General features: G+C 44.4%; 1 protein-coding gene across 1 annotated transcript in view; it reads left to right on the top strand.

The window, feature by feature from the left end:
• The first annotated feature begins 1526 nt into the window (after positions 1 to 1526).
• LOC149454989 (hexosaminidase D-like) overlaps positions 1527 to 17865 on the top strand; it is a 93546-nt gene continuing 77207 nt past the window's right edge. Inside the window, exon 1 of the mRNA XM_089686797.1 lies at positions 1527 to 1676. The gene's annotated coding sequence lies outside the window, so the exon portion shown is untranslated. The remainder of the gene's footprint in view (positions 1677 to 17865) is intronic.

The following is a 17865-nucleotide window of genomic DNA, read 5'->3' on the forward strand; positions in this document are numbered from 1 at the left end:
TAGCTGTGAATGGTCACAGCTAATCACATGCACATGTCATGTGATTAGCTGTGGCCAAATCACAGCTAAGCACAAAAAAAAACCCTGAATGAATCGATGTCATTCAGGTAAATGCTTGCATATAGCAAAGTAATTCTTTGCTATAAGCAAATTGTGTAAGAAAAAAAAAATTCTGATCACTTCCCAAAAGTAGTACAATGTTACTATGGTAACATTGTACTACTTTGGAGATAGTGAAATATGAAAAAAAAAAAATCTTAAAAAAAAGAAAAAAGTAATAAAAAATTTAAAATAATAAAAAAAAGAAAAAAAAATATTTATTTTTTTTCACACTGTCACCAGTCAGTGTCCCTGATTACCGCCATGCCAGTTATATGATGACGCTGTACTGCACTGGTGACAGTATGTAAAAATAAAATTGTGAAAATATATTTTTTTTTTTTCATTTTCCGAAAAATTATGACAAAAAAAATACAACTTCAAAAAACTCACCATGCCTCTTATGAAGTACGTCGGACTGTCTACTTTGCAAAAAGGGTCATTTGGGGGATATCCGTACTGTTCTGACATTCTTGGACCTCAAGAAATTAGATTGGCTGTCAGTACTTCAGGATTGATCAATATTCAGATCTATACCATAGTTTGTGAACTCTATAACTTTCCTAGAAACTAAAAAGTACATCTGAATTTGGGTTATTTTCACCAAAGACATGTAGCAGAATAATTGTTCTATGAAGAACAATTATTTATTTGCAGACTTTTATAACAGAAACAAAGAAAAACATGGGGTTTTTTTTCGAAATTTTCGGTCTTTTTTTGTTAATTTAGCAAAAAATAAAAACCCCAGCGGTGATTAAATACCACCAAAAGAAAGCTCTAGTTGTGTGAAGAAAATGATAAAATTTTAGTTTGGGTACAATGTTGTATGACCGTGCAATTGTCATTCAAAGTGTGAGAGCGCTGAAACCTGAAAAATGGCCTGGGCAGGAAGGTGTAAAATTGCCCGGTATTGAATTCATTAAAAAACAATTCGTAAGTGCATTGAAATTCAATTAATATGTTTGTATTGAGGAAAAAAATTTGGAAACCTTGGCATTATTTTCAATGGATTTTCATTCGGAAACCGAAAATGACGTTAACCGAGGCGTTCGTAAACCGAGGTATGCCTGGATGTCAATGCATAAAGTAGCATTTGAAATAGAACACCGATACTGAATGCAGAAACTCATCTCCCCCCTGATCCCATTCTGCACACACATAAAGAGGTAAACCTTGTTTGTCAAATGAAACAATTGCAAGCTTGGTTGCAAATCAGTCCGGTGCCTACTGGTCTCTGGGACGTTCTATGGGGTAGCCTCTGTGTAATGTCCTGGAGCCCGCTCCGTTTGGCAGCAAAGCTTTGGAGCAGCCTGTAAGTGAGATTGTTCTTCTTGTCCCTCCACCTCCCACAAATCACTTTGCTTGTTCCAGGAAAACGCTGACTGCAGACTTGGCAAGAGGCAGCTTGTAATTAACCATAAATGTACGCCGTTTTCTTCCAGCTGGGATGACCGCGCAGATTGAGCATCCCTGAGCAGACAGCCCGTCACGGAACACAGCATCAGCACCACATGAAAAGCTGCAAGGCCGGGATAGACCCGGAGGCTGGAATGGGCCAGATGTGACCTGTGTGGCAGGTAAGGGGCATTTAAAGGACAACCCTAACTAGTCAGTTACTTGACTCCAATACGGGTGGGGGTGAGGCTAGTCTCTTATAGAACAGGACAGAGAAGTATCTGCCGGTTCTCTCTTCATCACTTGGACCAACTGAGATGTTTTTCTTCATGTGGACAAAAACATAATATAAAAGAGTACGTATAATTGAATTTATTAAAGTGACACTAAAAAAACTTCTATTCAAGTATCTATTCTTAAAGCCCAACTCCAGGAAACTTGGAAAATATCCTTCAAAGTGTAGTTGCACCTTCACAGCGAGGGTTATTTGCTCATTTAGTCTAGAGGAGAGATATGCTTTTACTTACACGATCCCTGGCTGATGGCCATCCCCCACACTCCTACAGCAGTGGGCAGTTCCTCAGCATCATCGTACCACATGCAGAGCTATGGAACCTGCACTGGTCTTGAGGTCTGGACCTTAGAGGTCTTGAACATGGGGGAGAAGATGCTGCAGAGTGTAAGAAAGACTATGATTGGCTGTGTGCCAAATGGTGCAAGTCCCCACTCCATATTCTTTTGGATAGGACAGCTACCCACCTGCTGATAGTTGTAGCCCCTTGTCGTATTATACCAAACTCCTGGACGCAAGGAAGGGATAGACCCGGAGGCTGGAATGCGCCAGAGTGACCTGTGTAGCAGGTAAGGGGCATTTAAAGGAAAACCCTAACTAGTCAGTTACTTGACTCCAATACGGGTGGGGGTGAGGCTAGTCTCATAGAATAGGACAGAGAAGTATATGCCGGTTCTCTCTTCATCACTTGGACCAACTGAAATGTTATTCTTCATGTGGATAAAAACATAATCTAAAAGAGTACGTGTAATTGAATAAGTTCTATTCAAGTATCTCTTCTTAAAGCCCAACTCCAGGAAACTTGGAAAATATCCTTCAAAGTGTGGTTGCACCTTCACGGCGAGGGTTATTTGCTCATTTAGTCTAAAGTAGAGATATGCTTTTACTTACAAGATCCCTGGCTGATGGCCATCTCCCTCACTCCTATAGCAGTGGGCAGTTCCTCAGACATGCAGGGCTATGGAACCTGCACTGGTCTTGAGGTCTGGAACTTAGACGTCTTGAACATGGGGGAGAAGCTGCTGCAGAGTATAAGAAAGACTATGATTGGCTGTGTGTTTGTGCCAAATGGTGCAAGTCCCCGCTCAGTATTCTCTTGGATAGGGCAGCTACCCACCTGCTGATAGTTGTAGCCCTTTGCCATATTGTACCAAACTCCTGACTGTAGGCCCACCCACGACATCCCTGGCCTTAGGTCTTAATAATCAAGAATAATCCACAACAATGCACAATAATCAATAACAATCAAGAAATGTCCACACGTGAAGTATATTTTCCGCACTTTTTTGTAACTTCTCAAAGATGGCCGTAGCGTTTAACATCACATTGACATACTGATAGAATTCTCTTAGCTTATATTATGGCCCATAACTTTTCCTCGGGGCATTTAGCAGCCGTGCCACTAGTAGATTAATATGCAGACGCATCTGCGGAACGGTTAGATATGAAATATGAAATATTCGCGTGAATGGTTCAGGAGATATAATTTTCTGCTTTTCTATATATGCCAGCTAAGGGGTGTGACCTATCAGGAATCCTGTATCAAAGCGACCAATCGGAATATATCCCTGGTTTTTATATAAGTCCCTCATATTCCAAGATATGAAATCATAGGGGAAAATGGATGTTGGATGTGGTGTCTTGTTTTATGCTTTCTCTGGAATGTCTTTGAACTCCCAAGAAGGGCTTGGTTTATGCTTTTACGATATCCTAGATTGCACAGCTCACAGACAGCTAGGCACCTAGCTAGTGAGGTTTTATAGCCAGGACGCCCTCCCACTGAGTCTGGTGCCTGTGATCTCTGCAAACACATACCGACCAAATGTCACTCAACAGAAAGGGAGGGGGATGATTGGAGGAGAAAGCCTGCTTTAGGAGGGAGAGAGGTGAGACAACATGGAAAATTCTTAACAAAACGGAGGTCTGCGTCCATCTCTGTGGGCACGATTGCTGCAGTTGACACTACTCCAGTGATTGTCCTTGTCTTCTGGATCCAGTGCTAAGCATCTGCCCTTCTGCAAAACAACAACAGGTGTTTTCTCTCTTGGCATTGCTACCAGTTTTCAGTGGATGTAGGGCATTTTGTGACTGAAAGAGGTGGAGAGGCTGGGTAATAAGGCCATGTTCTTCACCTCATACAACCAGAGAACGTCTTGTGTTTATTGAAAATAAAATACATCGGCTTAAAGGGTTAATTCATCTTTATAACTAAATTTACAATGCAGTCAAGGGGACTCAGTAGTTTACAATTAATGATGCATTGTAGATAAATCAAGCTTTGTTTAAGTTACATACCTCTAGGCCAAGCATGGCTTCCACAAAGCCTGACTAAAAAAGTAGCATTCTGAGTTATCCTTACCTTCTTCATGTAAGCTAGGATAGATGTTGAGCACCGAAAGGAATAAGTGTTTTCCCCATGTCACCTTTTGCAGTGACAGGTTGAGGGCGTAGTAACTACATATATGTAGATTTGTGGACAAGGGAGACCATTGTTCCATTACTGTTTCTGCGATGCACAGCTACACAAGTCTGCAACAGATTTCTACTATAAGCAGACATGCGGTTATGAATGGTCAGGGTCAGGTTTCATTCAGACTGTAGTGGAGAACAAAATAGGGTTAAAAGACACGTGCAAGTTCCATCCAGAAGGGAGATAAACTCTTGGTCAAGCTGACGCGTTTCGAAGGGAGGTCCCTTGTTCCTCACAGCTTAAAAGGTCTACAATGACCACCTGGATTACTGATAAAAATATTCTATTTAGATTCAGTTCCTATTCATAGGAGGCATTCTGCCACTATGTGTCAGTGTTTCTGTCAGTTTTGCAAACAGGTGCTCATTGTAGATCTTTAAGCTCTGAGGAAGAAGGGACCCCCCCCCCTTCGAAACGAAGGGGGGGGTCCCTCAACCAAGCGTTTATCTCCCTTCCGGATGGAACTCGCACGTGTCTTTTAACCCTGTGTTGGTTATGGATGTTATATGCCTTTTTTATTGCTACTCTTGTGAGTATAATTTATCAATAAATTCATGAACTATTTACTGGCATAAGGTAGGTGCGCTCTTTTCTTTTGTTCTCTACCACAGTCTATATCAAGCTTCCCCAGCTTCGTGTTAGAGCTGCACAATCTTTGATCAGTATTGGATGAACAGTACCATTTTATTGGATTACCCTACCTCTGATCTGAGCCACTGAGTGCAGGAGGCGGTGGATGTGTGTTAGGTTTCATTCAGTAGCAGCTGTATCCCTATAGCAGTGTTTTTCAACTCCAGTCCTCATGGACCCCCAACAGGTCATGTTTTCAGGATTTCCCTCAGATGAAACAGCTGTGGTAATTACTAAGGCAGTGAAACTGATCAAATCACCTGTGCAAAATAATGGAAATCCTGAAAACATGACCTTTTGGGGGTCCATGAGGACTGGAGTTGAGAAACACTGCCCTATAGTGATTTGGTCATATAATCTGTCTCACTACTCCTCTTTAGCTTCACCTTGCTGTGCGACAGATTTCATAAATGCCTCCCCTTGTGTATTAACGCACCTTGAATATATTTAGCTGATCTAAACTAAAGGTTCGGTTGGGCGTTAATTTTTGTGCTTTGCTTTTGAGCCAGCAGATGGCACTCTAGTCTCCTTTTGACATAACTGGCTATGTTTCATTCTCAGCTTTGCTGAGAATGCTCTACATTTACAGAGCTCAGTAGCTGAAGCTGAAAAAGCCATCGAAGCAGTGATCTCCCCCTTATCACTTAGCTCCATCACCATTTATTACATTTTTCTATGCAGAAGAATTCTATATACAAAACAACTGTTTAAAAAATGTATAAACATGAAAAATGTAAAATAAAATTGAGCAAAACCATTATAGTTTCACCTAGGGATGGGAGTTCCATCACTGGGGCCTATAGGCAGACCTTCTTTGATGCCTGGGCAATACGCATGTACTAGGATCATCACTTTACACAGATCTTTTTTTGTTTTATTAGTCCAATCCTGGCTTATAAAATTGTGACACGGTGTACATAACCTTGTTTGAGATGATTGTATCTTGATGATAGGAAGACATGTGCATCTAATACCCGTACAAGAAAAAGCTGCCTGTTTACGTATGTCATCTATAGGGATACTCCTACTGTGCCTAATGGTTATGCCTGACATTTATTAAATGTGTAAAAAAAACCTGTTTTGTGGGGAGAGGCCAAGCAAGACTCAATCTGTGCAAGTTCAGGATTCAGCTACAGATGAGTTCGGAGGATGCCCAAGCTCATCTCAGGTGTTGCAAAGGAAAGGAGGGCAAAAATAGGACTTTAAGGGTGTTACCTCTCAAGAAATAATAAACAATAAAACTGCTAAAAATATAAATTTCTATTACATATTAACAGATAGTATGAAAATTAAGATCACAGATCTAAAAACACAGCTTGCCGCACCATCATATAGTACAATCAACACCCCCTGCCTGGCTGACCCATAACCTCTCTTAAAATGTGTTAATACATGGGGTAGTATTCCAAGCCCCTTACACAAAGACTCAGTGTGGGTATAGGCATTAACATTAGCCTCTCCTCTGTGTTTTAACTATCACAATAAAGAGGTTGGAATTTTACTCTCATCGGAGGGCAGTCATCCATCCTCCTCTGTTTGATGGTAGGCTCGTTGGCTGTGGGTAAGGCCATATCTCTACGCAATTCACTTCTAGCTTCTTCAGGAGTGGGGAGCTACAGGTATACAGGTGAAACTCAAAAAATTAGAATATCGTGCAAAAGTTCATTTATTTCAGTAATGCAACTTAAAAGGTGAAACTAATATATTAGATAGACTCATTACATGCAAATCAAGATAGTTCAAGCCGTGATTTGTTATAATTGTGATGATTATGGCTTATAGCTCATGAAAACCCCAAATCCACAATCTCAGAAAATTAGAATATTGTGAAAAGGTGCAATATTCTCGGCTCAAAGTGTCCCACTCTAATCAGCTAATTAAGCCATAACACCTGAAAAGGGTTCCTGAGCCTTTAAATGGTCTCTCAGTCTGGTTCAGTAGGAATCACAATCATGGGAAAGACTGCTGACCTGACAGTTGTGCAGAAAACCATCATTGACACCCTCCATAAGGAGGGAAAGCCTCAAAAGGTAATTGCAAAAGAAGTTGGATGTTCCCAAAGTGCTGTATCAAAGCACATTAATAGAAAGTTATGTGGAAAGGAAAAGTGTGGAAGAAAAAGGTGCACAAGCAGCAGGGATGACCGCAGCCTGGAGAGGATTGTCAGGAAAAGGCCATTTAAAAGTGTTGGGGACTTTCACAAGGAGTGGACTGAGGCTGGAGTCAGTGCATCAAGAGCCACCACACACAGACGGATCCTGGACATGGGCTTCAAATGTCATATTCCTCTTGTCAAGCCACTCCTGAACAGCAAACAACGTCAGAAGCGTCTTACCTGGGCTAAAGAAAAAAAGACCTGGTCTGTTGCTCAGTGGTCCAAAGTCCTCTTTTCTGATGAGAGCAACTTTTGCATCTCATTTGGAAACCAAGGACCCAGAGTATGGAGGAAGAATGGAGAGGCACACACTGCAAGATGCTTGAAGTCCAGTGTGAAGTTTCCACAGTCTTTGTTGATTTGGGGAGCCATGTCATCTGCTGGTGTTGGTCCACTGTGCTTCATTAAGTCCAGGATCAACAGCCGTCTACCAGGAGATTTTGGAGCACTTCATGCTTCCTTCCGCAGACGAGCTTTATGGGGATGCTGACTTCATTTTCCAGCAGGACTTGGCACCTGCCCACACTGCCAAAAGCACCAAAACCTGGTTCAATGACCGTGGGATTACTGTGCTTGATTGGCCAGCAAACTCACCTGACCTGAACCCCATAGAGAATCTATGGGGCATTGCCAAGAGAAAGATGAGAGACATGAGACCGAACAATGCAGAAGAGCTGAAGGCTGCTATTGAAGCATCCTGGTCTTCCATAACACCTCAGCAGTGCCACAGGCTGATAGCTTCCATGCCACGCCGCATTGAGGCAGTAATTGCTGCAAAAGGGGCCCAAACCAAGTACTGAGTAATCTTGCATTACATCATACTTGCCAACTGTCCTGGATTTCCCAGGACAGTCAAGATTTTTACTAAGCTGTCCCAGAATTCCACAGTCCCTAAACCTGTACTGTGCCTTCCTGATGCCAATATTGTGCCCTCCTGACCTCCCCCTGTACTGTACCCCCTCCAATAGTGTGATCTTCTGTCCCCCCTCCTTCCATACTGTGCCCTTTGTGTTGGTTAGTCTTAGATATATGGCATGTTTTCTTATTGTTTAAAATCAATTTTATTGAAAGTACTAATACATAGATGTTTAATTCTATTAACTATTTATACTTGAATTCTTGAGAGTGGGTGTGTAAATTGGGGTAGGCTGGTAGAGACCCCAGTGCATTACTTTTGTCCAGGGGTCCATGATGCTATTAAGACGGCCCTGACCTGGGCAGTCTGAACCTGTTAGCTTATCACAAGGTATCCTTGGTAGGCACATACGGAGGGGAACAGACCTGGGTGCTGGGAGAACCCTATCCAGAGACCAGGAGTGGGGCCTGAGGAGCCCATGATCTGGGAGACCAGAGTGAGCAGTGGTGCTGCTGACAAGAGAGCCAGGTGGCTCAGCATCTCCGTTAAACTCTGCTTTGTGTTAAGCTGAAACCCCCCTGTGTGGGAAACCTTATGTGGTAAGAACTTCCATTTTGTTTTTTAATAAAAGTGGGCTGCCAAGCTCTTAAACTCTTTGCTGGTTTATTGGGTCACACTATGAAGTTTTCTTCTTCTGTTTTAAACCTTTCCTTGCATGATGTGGAGAGCTGTCTGATGGATTCGCTGAAGTGAACCTGCAGTTGTCCTTTCATCTCCTATTCATCTCCTTGATATGGCTAACTAGGGTGTCAGTGTGGGATCTGAACACCATCTGCTCGTTTGATCTCTTGCTTGGAGATCAAAGTGTCCGGTAAGAGGCTGATTTGTTTTTTTTGTGTCAAGCATTTGTGGACCCCTTTGTACTTTCTGTTGGAGGATTTCTTTAGCAGACAGCGCTGTGTTATTGGTTTTTGGACTTTTAATTATTTAATATATTATATCATTTAAATTAATAAATTTTTATGTAGCAACATTTATTTGATTGATTATTGTTTATGATTATTTAGTGTACAGCGGACTCATTTTATATATATATATATATATATATATATATATATATATATATATATATAGTTCCTGTTTGGCGTGAACTCACTTTATAAAGGCATCTACCAGGAGAGCCGACAGCCCCCATATCACAACCTGAATATTCTAATACTTATCTCTAGTATTGATAATAAGCCTCCCTGACCATCACAAATCTAGGCTCTGGACATACACTTGTGGTCATTCCTCTGCCTCACCAACCATCCATCCAGAAATGTACAGAATTCCTTTTAAGATATGGAGGAAAGTGTTTACTTTTTGGGAGGGTTCATTCTCCATTGATAACTCTATCTTCCAGCTCAACTCCAGCCAAGACTTTTGATAACTTAGAGAAGGGTGAGTCTTCATTCTGATAAGCACCATGTAGCTGCATTGTGTGTAAAGGTATTACAATTATATTCAGTTACACAGGGGTGGACTGACCATTTAGCCACTCGGGCACTGCCCGAGGGCCCGGGGTCAGTAGGGGGACCCATGAGATGTCCCTGGTACCTTTCATAGGCTTTTTTGGGTGTGGTTTAAGTGTGAGCGAGGACACAGGGGGCCCAATGATTTCCTGTTGCCCAGGGGCCCCATGAGTTGTCAGTCCACCCCTGATTCAGTATATCTCTGCAGTACATGCAGAAGTCTCCATTTTTTTTCCCTTTACAAGTAAGTACAGAAAAATACTGTACTGCTTGGGCTGACAACGTGCGCCAGAATACTAACCAGCATTGTATGAACTTCAGAACCCCACATCTGCCACCCCTCTCTGTTCCACTCCACATGCATACATTGATTTTATTACCCAGTAAAACATTGGTGCTGCCTTGAGTTTGAAGAAGCTGCCCGTGCACTGTGTGAAGGAAAAGGACTCTTGGGAAATGTAGTTCTGGGAGAACACCTACTTCAATAGAAACTGACCTCACAGGGCTGTCCCTTCAAGAATGATAAAAGTCTAGTGGTGAAGCAATATAAAAGTAATTTCTCCCTACAAGGAAAAGGAAGAAAATTAACCCCTTGAAGGGTTTCAAAAGCCAGGAGGCGGGGTGGGGTTTTAAAGTCATGTGACCGCCGTGATTCGCCATCATGGCGGTCACATGATTGGGAAAGGTCCCAATCAAAAGAGGAGATCGGACCCTTTCCGTGAGTACCGGACTTGTGTGCTGGGGGGAGCGCGCAGGGTGCGTGATCTCAGCACATATGTTTTTGTTAATTGCACGCAAATGTGCGGCCGCTCGGTGTCAAGGCAAGGTATTTAGCAGTTTATATTTACTAAAATAATTGCATTTCCATGTTGTGTGTACTGTGGGAGACCAGCTATAGTGAATGCAGGATCCAGGGAGACCAGATATAATGAATGCAGGGTCCAGGGAGACCGGATATAGTGAATGCAGGGTCCGGGGAGACCAGATATAGTGAATGCAGGGTCCAGGGAGACCAGATATAGTGAATGCAGAGTCCAGGGAGACCAGATATAGTGAATGCAGAGTCCGGCGAGACCAGATATAGTGAATGCAGGGTCCAGAGAGACCTAATATAGTGAATGCAGGGTCCGGGGAGACCAGATATAGTGAATGCAGGGTCGGGGGAGACCAGATATAGTGAATGCAGGGTCCAGGGAGACCAGATATAGTGAATGCAGAGTCCGGGGAGACCAGATATAGTGAATGCAGGGTCCGGAGAGACCGGATATAGTAAATGCAGGGTCCAGAGAGACCGGATATAGTGAATGCAGGGTCCGGAGAGACCAGATATAGTGAATGCAGGGTCCTGGGAGACCAGATATAGTGAATGCGGGGTCCGTGGAGACCATATGTAGTAAATGCAGGGTCCGGGGAGACCAGATATAGTGAATGTAGGGTCCGGGGAGACCGGATACAGTGAATGAATGGCCCAGAGAGACCGGATATAGTGAATGCAGGGTCCGTGGAGAGCAGATATAGTGAATGTAGGGTCCGGGGAGACCGGATATAGTGAATGAATGGCCCAGAGAGACCGGATATAGTGAAAGCAGGGTCCGTGGAGAGCAGATATAGTGAATGTAGGGTCTGGGGAGACCAGATATAGTGAATGCAGGGTCCGAAGAGAGCAGATATAGTGAATGCAGGGTCTGGGAGACCAGATATAGTGAATGCAGGGTCCGGGAGACCAGATATAGTGAATGCAGGGTCCGGGGAGAGCAGATATAGTGAATGCTGGGTGCGGGGAGACCGGATATAGTGAATGCAGGGTCCGGGGAGACCAGATATAGTGAATGCAGGGTCCAGGGAGACCGGATATAGTGAATGCGGGGTCCGGGGAGACCAGATATAGTGAATGCAGGGTCCGGGGAGACCGGATATAGTGAATACGGGGTCCGAGTAGACCGGATATAGTGAATGCAGGGTCCGGGGAGACCAGATATAGTGAATGTGGGGTCCGAGTAGACCGGATATAGTGAATGCAGGGTCCGGGGAGACCAGATATAGTGAATGCAGGGTCCGGGGAGACCGGATATAGTGAATGCGGGGTCCGAGTAGACCGGATATAGTGAATGCAGGGTCCGGGGAGAGCGGATATAGTGAACACAGAGTCTGGGGAGAGCGGATATAGTGAATGCAGGGTCCAGGGAGACCGGATACAGTGAATGCAAAGTCCAGGGAGACCGGATATAGTGAATGCAGGGTCCGGGGAGACCGGATATAGTGAATTCAGGGTCTGGGGAGACCGGATATAGTGAATGCAGGGTCCGGGGAGACCGGATATAGTGAACGCAGGGTCCGGGGACACCGGATATAGTGAACGCAGGGTCCGGGGAGAGCGGATATAGTGAACGCAGAGTCTGGGGAGAGCGGATATAGTGAACGCAGAGTCTGGGGAGAGCGGATATAGTGAATGCAGGGCCTGGGGTTTAGTAACACTAACTTTAGTCTATGGTATACTGAAATTTTGCATTTCATAAACCCTTGCGCTATTATTGTGTAACATAAAAAAATATTTGGAGCTGCGACTACTTTAGGGTGTCTGCTTTCAGAAAATATACTGTTTTAGGGGGATTTATGTAATCTTCAGGGCCACAATTATTTTTTAGACCTAGCAAAGAATGCAAAACCTGCTTTGGCAGCGAAAGGGTTAAAAGGAAATGTACTTAAAAAAAGAACAGTTGCCTCCTCTTTTGTCTTCCAGCAATATTTCTTCTATTATACATTGAGCTGCACATGCAAACAATGTATATTCTTGGCATGTCTTAGCGAGTGATAAATCACCTCCCATGTGCACACCTTCCATTCACATGTCATTTTAATCTGTGGGTTTTGTTAAAGTTCAAATTTAAGGCCTCTTTTAGTCCCCATGTGTCAAATCATTTTTGTGTACCCGTAAGGCAGAGGTACAGCATACAGCCCCATTTGCAGCCTGTCAGACTGTGGCTGGCCGGTGCACCTGTGGGCTACTCAGGTTTAGGGCCCTTCAGGGATATATACAGTATACCTGGAAATCAGAATACTTGCATTCTTGGCATACATACCTAAGCACAGCGAGTCCGAAACGTCAGTACCAACATCCAGCCATAGGATATTTCAGCCTGCAATAGACTTTGTATCTTGCAGCTGCAGAAAAACGATTTGGCGCACAGGCGCTAAACGCCCAGTATGCATGAGGCCTTCACCTGTTAAGTTTCCAGATGCTTTAGAACAGTGGTCTCCAAACTGCGGCCTGTGGGCCAAATGCGGCCCTTTTCAAGCTTTTATCTGGCCCATGGGGCACTGTTTCATTTACTGATACCAATAATGGGACAAAATTACTCCCAGTGACACCAATGATGGGCCATAGTTCTTCCAAGAGACACAAACAATGGGGCCCAATTCCTTCCAATGTCACCAGTGATGGGGCACAATTCCTCCTAATGACACCAACAATGGGGCACAGTTCTTCACAATGACACCAACAATGGGGCCCAATGACACCAGTAACGGGGCACAATTCCTTCCAGTGAAGCCAGTGATGGGGCACAATTCCTCCTAATGACACCAACAATGCGGCACAGTTCCTCCCAATGACCCCAACAATGGGGCACAGTTCTTCACAATGACCCCAACAATGGGGCACAGTTCTTCACAATGACACCAACAATGGGGCCCAATGACACCAGTAATGGGGCACAATTCCTCCCAGTGAAGCCAGTGATGGGGCACAATTCCTCCCAATTACATCAACGATGGGGGCACTATTCCTACCAATGACACCACCAATGGGGCCCAGTTACACCAATGAGGGGGCACAACTCCTCCCATTGACACCAAACATAAGGCATTGCTTACTCCAACTGATGCTGGGACATTTTCCACTCCTGATGGTCACAGTGTGGCCCCCCTAAAGTCTTAAGCACCATAACCTTGCCCTTTGTTTAAAAAGTTTGGAGACCCCTGCTTTAGAACAAAATGTGTTACAGTCTTACCATTCATTTCTACAGAGATCCAGCATGCTCCCTACTGACTCTGACCTTAAGCTCTGCTACCAGCAAAGCGCACGTTGTTTGCTGATTGGAGAGCTCTAGCGATGACTCTGCAGGTGTGTCGGATCTCTGGAGAGAGACCACTGCTTCCATGCCGAAAGCATGGGTCCTCTACAGAATGCTGACGGGACAGGCTTTTCTAGTCAGGCTGTGGCTACTTTCTAAAGAAAATTTGCTGTAAGTCTTTGCACACCTTTTGTTTTAATGCACCTGGAATATTTTCAGCTGATTTAACCCCTTGCTTACCTGCCCAGGCCAATTTTTAGCTGTCGCACTTTGAGGGACAATTGCGCTGTCATGCAACACTGTACCCATATAAAAATTTTATACTTTTTGCACACAAATGGAGCTTTCTTTTGGCGGTATTTAATCAACACCGGGGGGGTTTTCTTTTTTGCTAAACAAACAAAAAAAGGACTGAAATTAAAAGTTTTTTATTATAACATTTTGCAAAGTGGTAAATTTTTTCTTCACTGCGGTGCGTTGATGAGGCTGCACTTATAGGCAGTACTGATAGGCACTGATGAGGCTGCACTGTTGTGCACTGATAGGCAGCACAGATGGGCACTGAAAGGCTGCACTGAAGAGGCGGCACTGGTGGGCATTGATGAGGAGGTACTGATGAGGTTGCACTGATATGGGGCACTGATGGGTACTAATAGGCAGCACTGAAGGGCAATGACTGGCAGCAATGATGGGTGGCACTGACTGGTGGCACTGATGGGCACAGATTGGCAGCACTGATTGGCACAGACTGGAAGCACTGATGGACACAGATCAGCACTTTTGGAGCTGCACTGATAATCAGTGCTATGATTATCAGTGTAGATGCTTCCTTTCACACTTGCTGGTTATCGGCAGTACTTTCCTCATGCTGTGACAACGTGAGGAAAGTACTGCCGATAAACCTGTTTATATCATGATCAGTCATGATTGGACACAGCTGATCACACGGTAAAAGTCTGCTGTCATTTGCCCTGTACCGTGTCATGTGATCAGCTGATTCAAAGGACACAGCGATCGCAGAGAGCGCCAGGTGCGAACTGCTGGGGACGCATGGGGCGGGGTGTTCTGGGAGGATGTCATATGATGCCCTCCCACAACTGGACAACTGCGCTGCAGCCATCATTCGACTAGAGTACAGTCAACAAATGGATAAACTGAAAGTTCAGTTGCCCTTCAAAATTAAATAGACACCGTCTGCTGCTGTCGCCATACGAAACCTAAAAAATGCCGTGCTGCTACCGCTGAAGTGCATGTAGACAGGAAGTGGCTGCAATGAGGATGGACCTGAAATGTAACAAGGGATGAAAAAGAAAGGTAAAAACCAGTATTTTATTTTTTTAAAATTGCAGTTGTTTATGATACACAGTGCTTTAGCAAACTAACCTTGGAGTTTAGCCCTGATGCACGAGGCTCTGGCATTTAGCTGCAGGAAGAGGGCATAGGTGGCACTGCTGTTGGCAGTCTTTAAAGCCCTATGGCTTCTTTAAGACTTGCTGTACTGCTTACCACCCTCCATGGTGGATCACTTTTCAGAGGACGGTATAACAGCTGCACACACGTATTCAGGAGTTGACTCCTGAACATCTTTTTTTTTTTTTTTTGGTGTACAAATAAAACTTCAGCGCAACAAATAACTCAAATTCCTGTGTATACCAGCGCTGCTGACACTTGCATGCGTTTCCACACACAAAAGATATGTCATAAAATAGTGCCGCGCATATATCTCTATAACCTGTCACGGATCCAAGCCCACGCCCACAGCGACTTGCTAACCGAGGCGTGCACGTCTGACCATGACTTGGGGTAAAAGAGGGAATGAGGGGGACTTACTTTGAGCATATAAGACTGGCCGTGATACACACCTGCACTGCCTCTGGCCACCACTAGAGGGAGACTCCACTCCAATCCAGCTGGATGACCACACACAAGCAGATACGATTCTTATATACAATCTGGTGCACTCTAAGGGCTGGGGAGCAGTCTAGCAATTGGCACACCCTTCTAGGATTCCTCAAGCTAGAACCCTGGTGTTAATCACTCTTCCACTGTCCACACATCCCCACACCAGACACAACAAACGGTAGCTTGCCACCACCCAACAGTTTGGTCTGAGTGGTCTGCTGGGCCACCACACACACACTCAGATCTCCGTCTTGCAGATCTGCTACTTTACAATCCGCATGCAATCTTCCAACACGCAGTGCAATTGCATACAGATAGGCAATGAACTTAGACCGAGCACATAGACACTACAATACAACAATCCCTCCGAAGATATGAGCCCGAGCTTAAGTACCCAGAAGTCACTTATTGATTTTATGATTTGATATACCGAAAGTGGGCAGTGCATAAAATATGTACAAAGTATAAAGATTTACAGATAATACAGAAAAGACAAAAAGACACACAATTGGCTATTCACTATAAAATAATACTAATAATAATGATAAAAAGGAATACTGGAGCTTCTCCCATCCTATGGAACTTTCTACCCCAACCTCTCCGGCTGTCTCCTAATCTATCCACCTTTAGACGATCCCTGAAAACCCTTCTCTTTAAAGATGCCTATCCTGCTTCTACCTAGTAAACTGCCATTTATTTCCTCCATTAGCTCCCCCACAGCTATCACCTTTTGTATCACTCAACCCTTCCTCCTAGATTGTAAGCTCTAACGAGCCGGGTCCTCTGCTTCCTCTTGTACCAAATTGTATTGTAACTGTCATGTCTGCCTTCATTTTGTACAGCGCTGCACAAACTGTTTGCGCTACATACATCCTGTATAATAATAATGAATTAAAGCATCCAAGCCATGTGATTATGCAACAACGGTGAATACACAGAATACAATTTAAGAGTCCATAATGTGCGCTTGATTTATTATTTATTTATTACAGGTACTTATATAGCGCTGTCAATTTACACAGCACTTTACATATATATTGTACATTCACATCAGTGCCTAACCCTCAAGGGGCGTACAATCTAAGGTCCCTAACTCACATCCATGCGTTTATAATTTGTGCCCAAACAGGTGCTCTTTATTGCTTTTATCCACATATATTCCTATAGGTGATCCTCCACCAGAGACATACATATATACTTTTACCTCCTTTTATGACCCAAATTGCATATGTCAAATACCGCCTTTCTCTTTTAACCCGGGTAGGTATACTGCATAGATGACTCCACTTTCCTCCTCACTCTGCTGCAAACGGTCCCATCTCCTCTTTATCCCACATATCCTTTGCATATGTAAACAGAAACGCTTGCCATAGTGTAGGATATAAATATAGCGTGATTTATTAAAAAAACAAAAGTGCACTCACATTTAAAAGTGTCCTGCTGGGACACCACAGTAAAAAAAAACCTTGTTATAATGTATTTTCAATGTGTTCAGGAATTTCCAAGATGGCGGCTCTTTGATTGGGGGGGGGGGGGTCTGTGATGGGACAGTCTGTGATGGAGCAGTCAGTGAATGGGGAGGGGGGTCTGTGACGGGGTGATCTGTGATGGGGGGGTCTTTGATGGGGTGTCTGTGATTGGGGGGGGCCTGTGATGAGAGGGCCTGTGATAAAGGTGGTCTGTGATGAAGGTTCTGTGATGGAGGGTATCTGTAAAGAGGGGATTTGTAATGAGGGGATCTGTGATTTGGGGGGTCTTTGAGTGGGGGGTATGTGATAGGACAGTCTGTGATTAAGCAGTCGGTGATGGGGGGGGGGGTCTGTGATGGGGGTAGGGGTCTGTGATGGGGAGATCTTTGATTGGGGGGTCTTTGATGGGGTGTCTGTGATTGGGGAAGGTCTGTGATGAGAGAGGCCTGTGATGAAGGGGGTCTGTGATGAGGGTATCTGTAAAGAGGGGATTTGTGATAAGGGGATCTGTGATTTGGGGGGGGGTCTGTGATGGGACAGTCTGTGATGGAGCAGCCGGTGATTGTGGGCGTCTGTGATGGGGGGGTCTTTGATGGGGTGTCTGTGATTGGGGGAGGTCTGTGATGAGAGAGGCCTGTGATGAAGGGGGTCTGTGATGAGGGTATCTGTAAAGAGGGGATTTGTGATAAGGGGATCTGTGATTTGGGGGGGGGGTCTGTGACGGGACAGTCTGTGATGGAGCAGTCGGTGATTGTGGGGGTCTGTGATGGGGGGGTCTTTGATGGGGTGTCTGTGATTGGGGGGAGCCTGTGATGAGAGGGGCCTGTGATGAAGGGGGTCTGTGATGCGGGTTCTGTGATGGAGGGTATCTGTAAAGAGGGTATTTGTGATAAGGGAATCTGTGATTTGGGGGGGGTCTTTGAGTGGGGGGTTCTGTGATGGGACAGTCTGTGATGAAGCAGTCGGTGATTGTGGGGGTCTGTGATGGGGTGATCTGTGATGGGGTGATC

The sequence above is a fragment of the Staurois parvus genome, unplaced genomic scaffold, assembly GCF_062004578.1.
Source record: "Staurois parvus isolate SC_StPar_1 unplaced genomic scaffold, SC_StPar_1.0 ptg000412l, whole genome shotgun sequence".
NCBI classification, from domain to species: Eukaryota; Metazoa; Chordata; class Amphibia; order Anura; family Ranidae; genus Staurois; species Staurois parvus.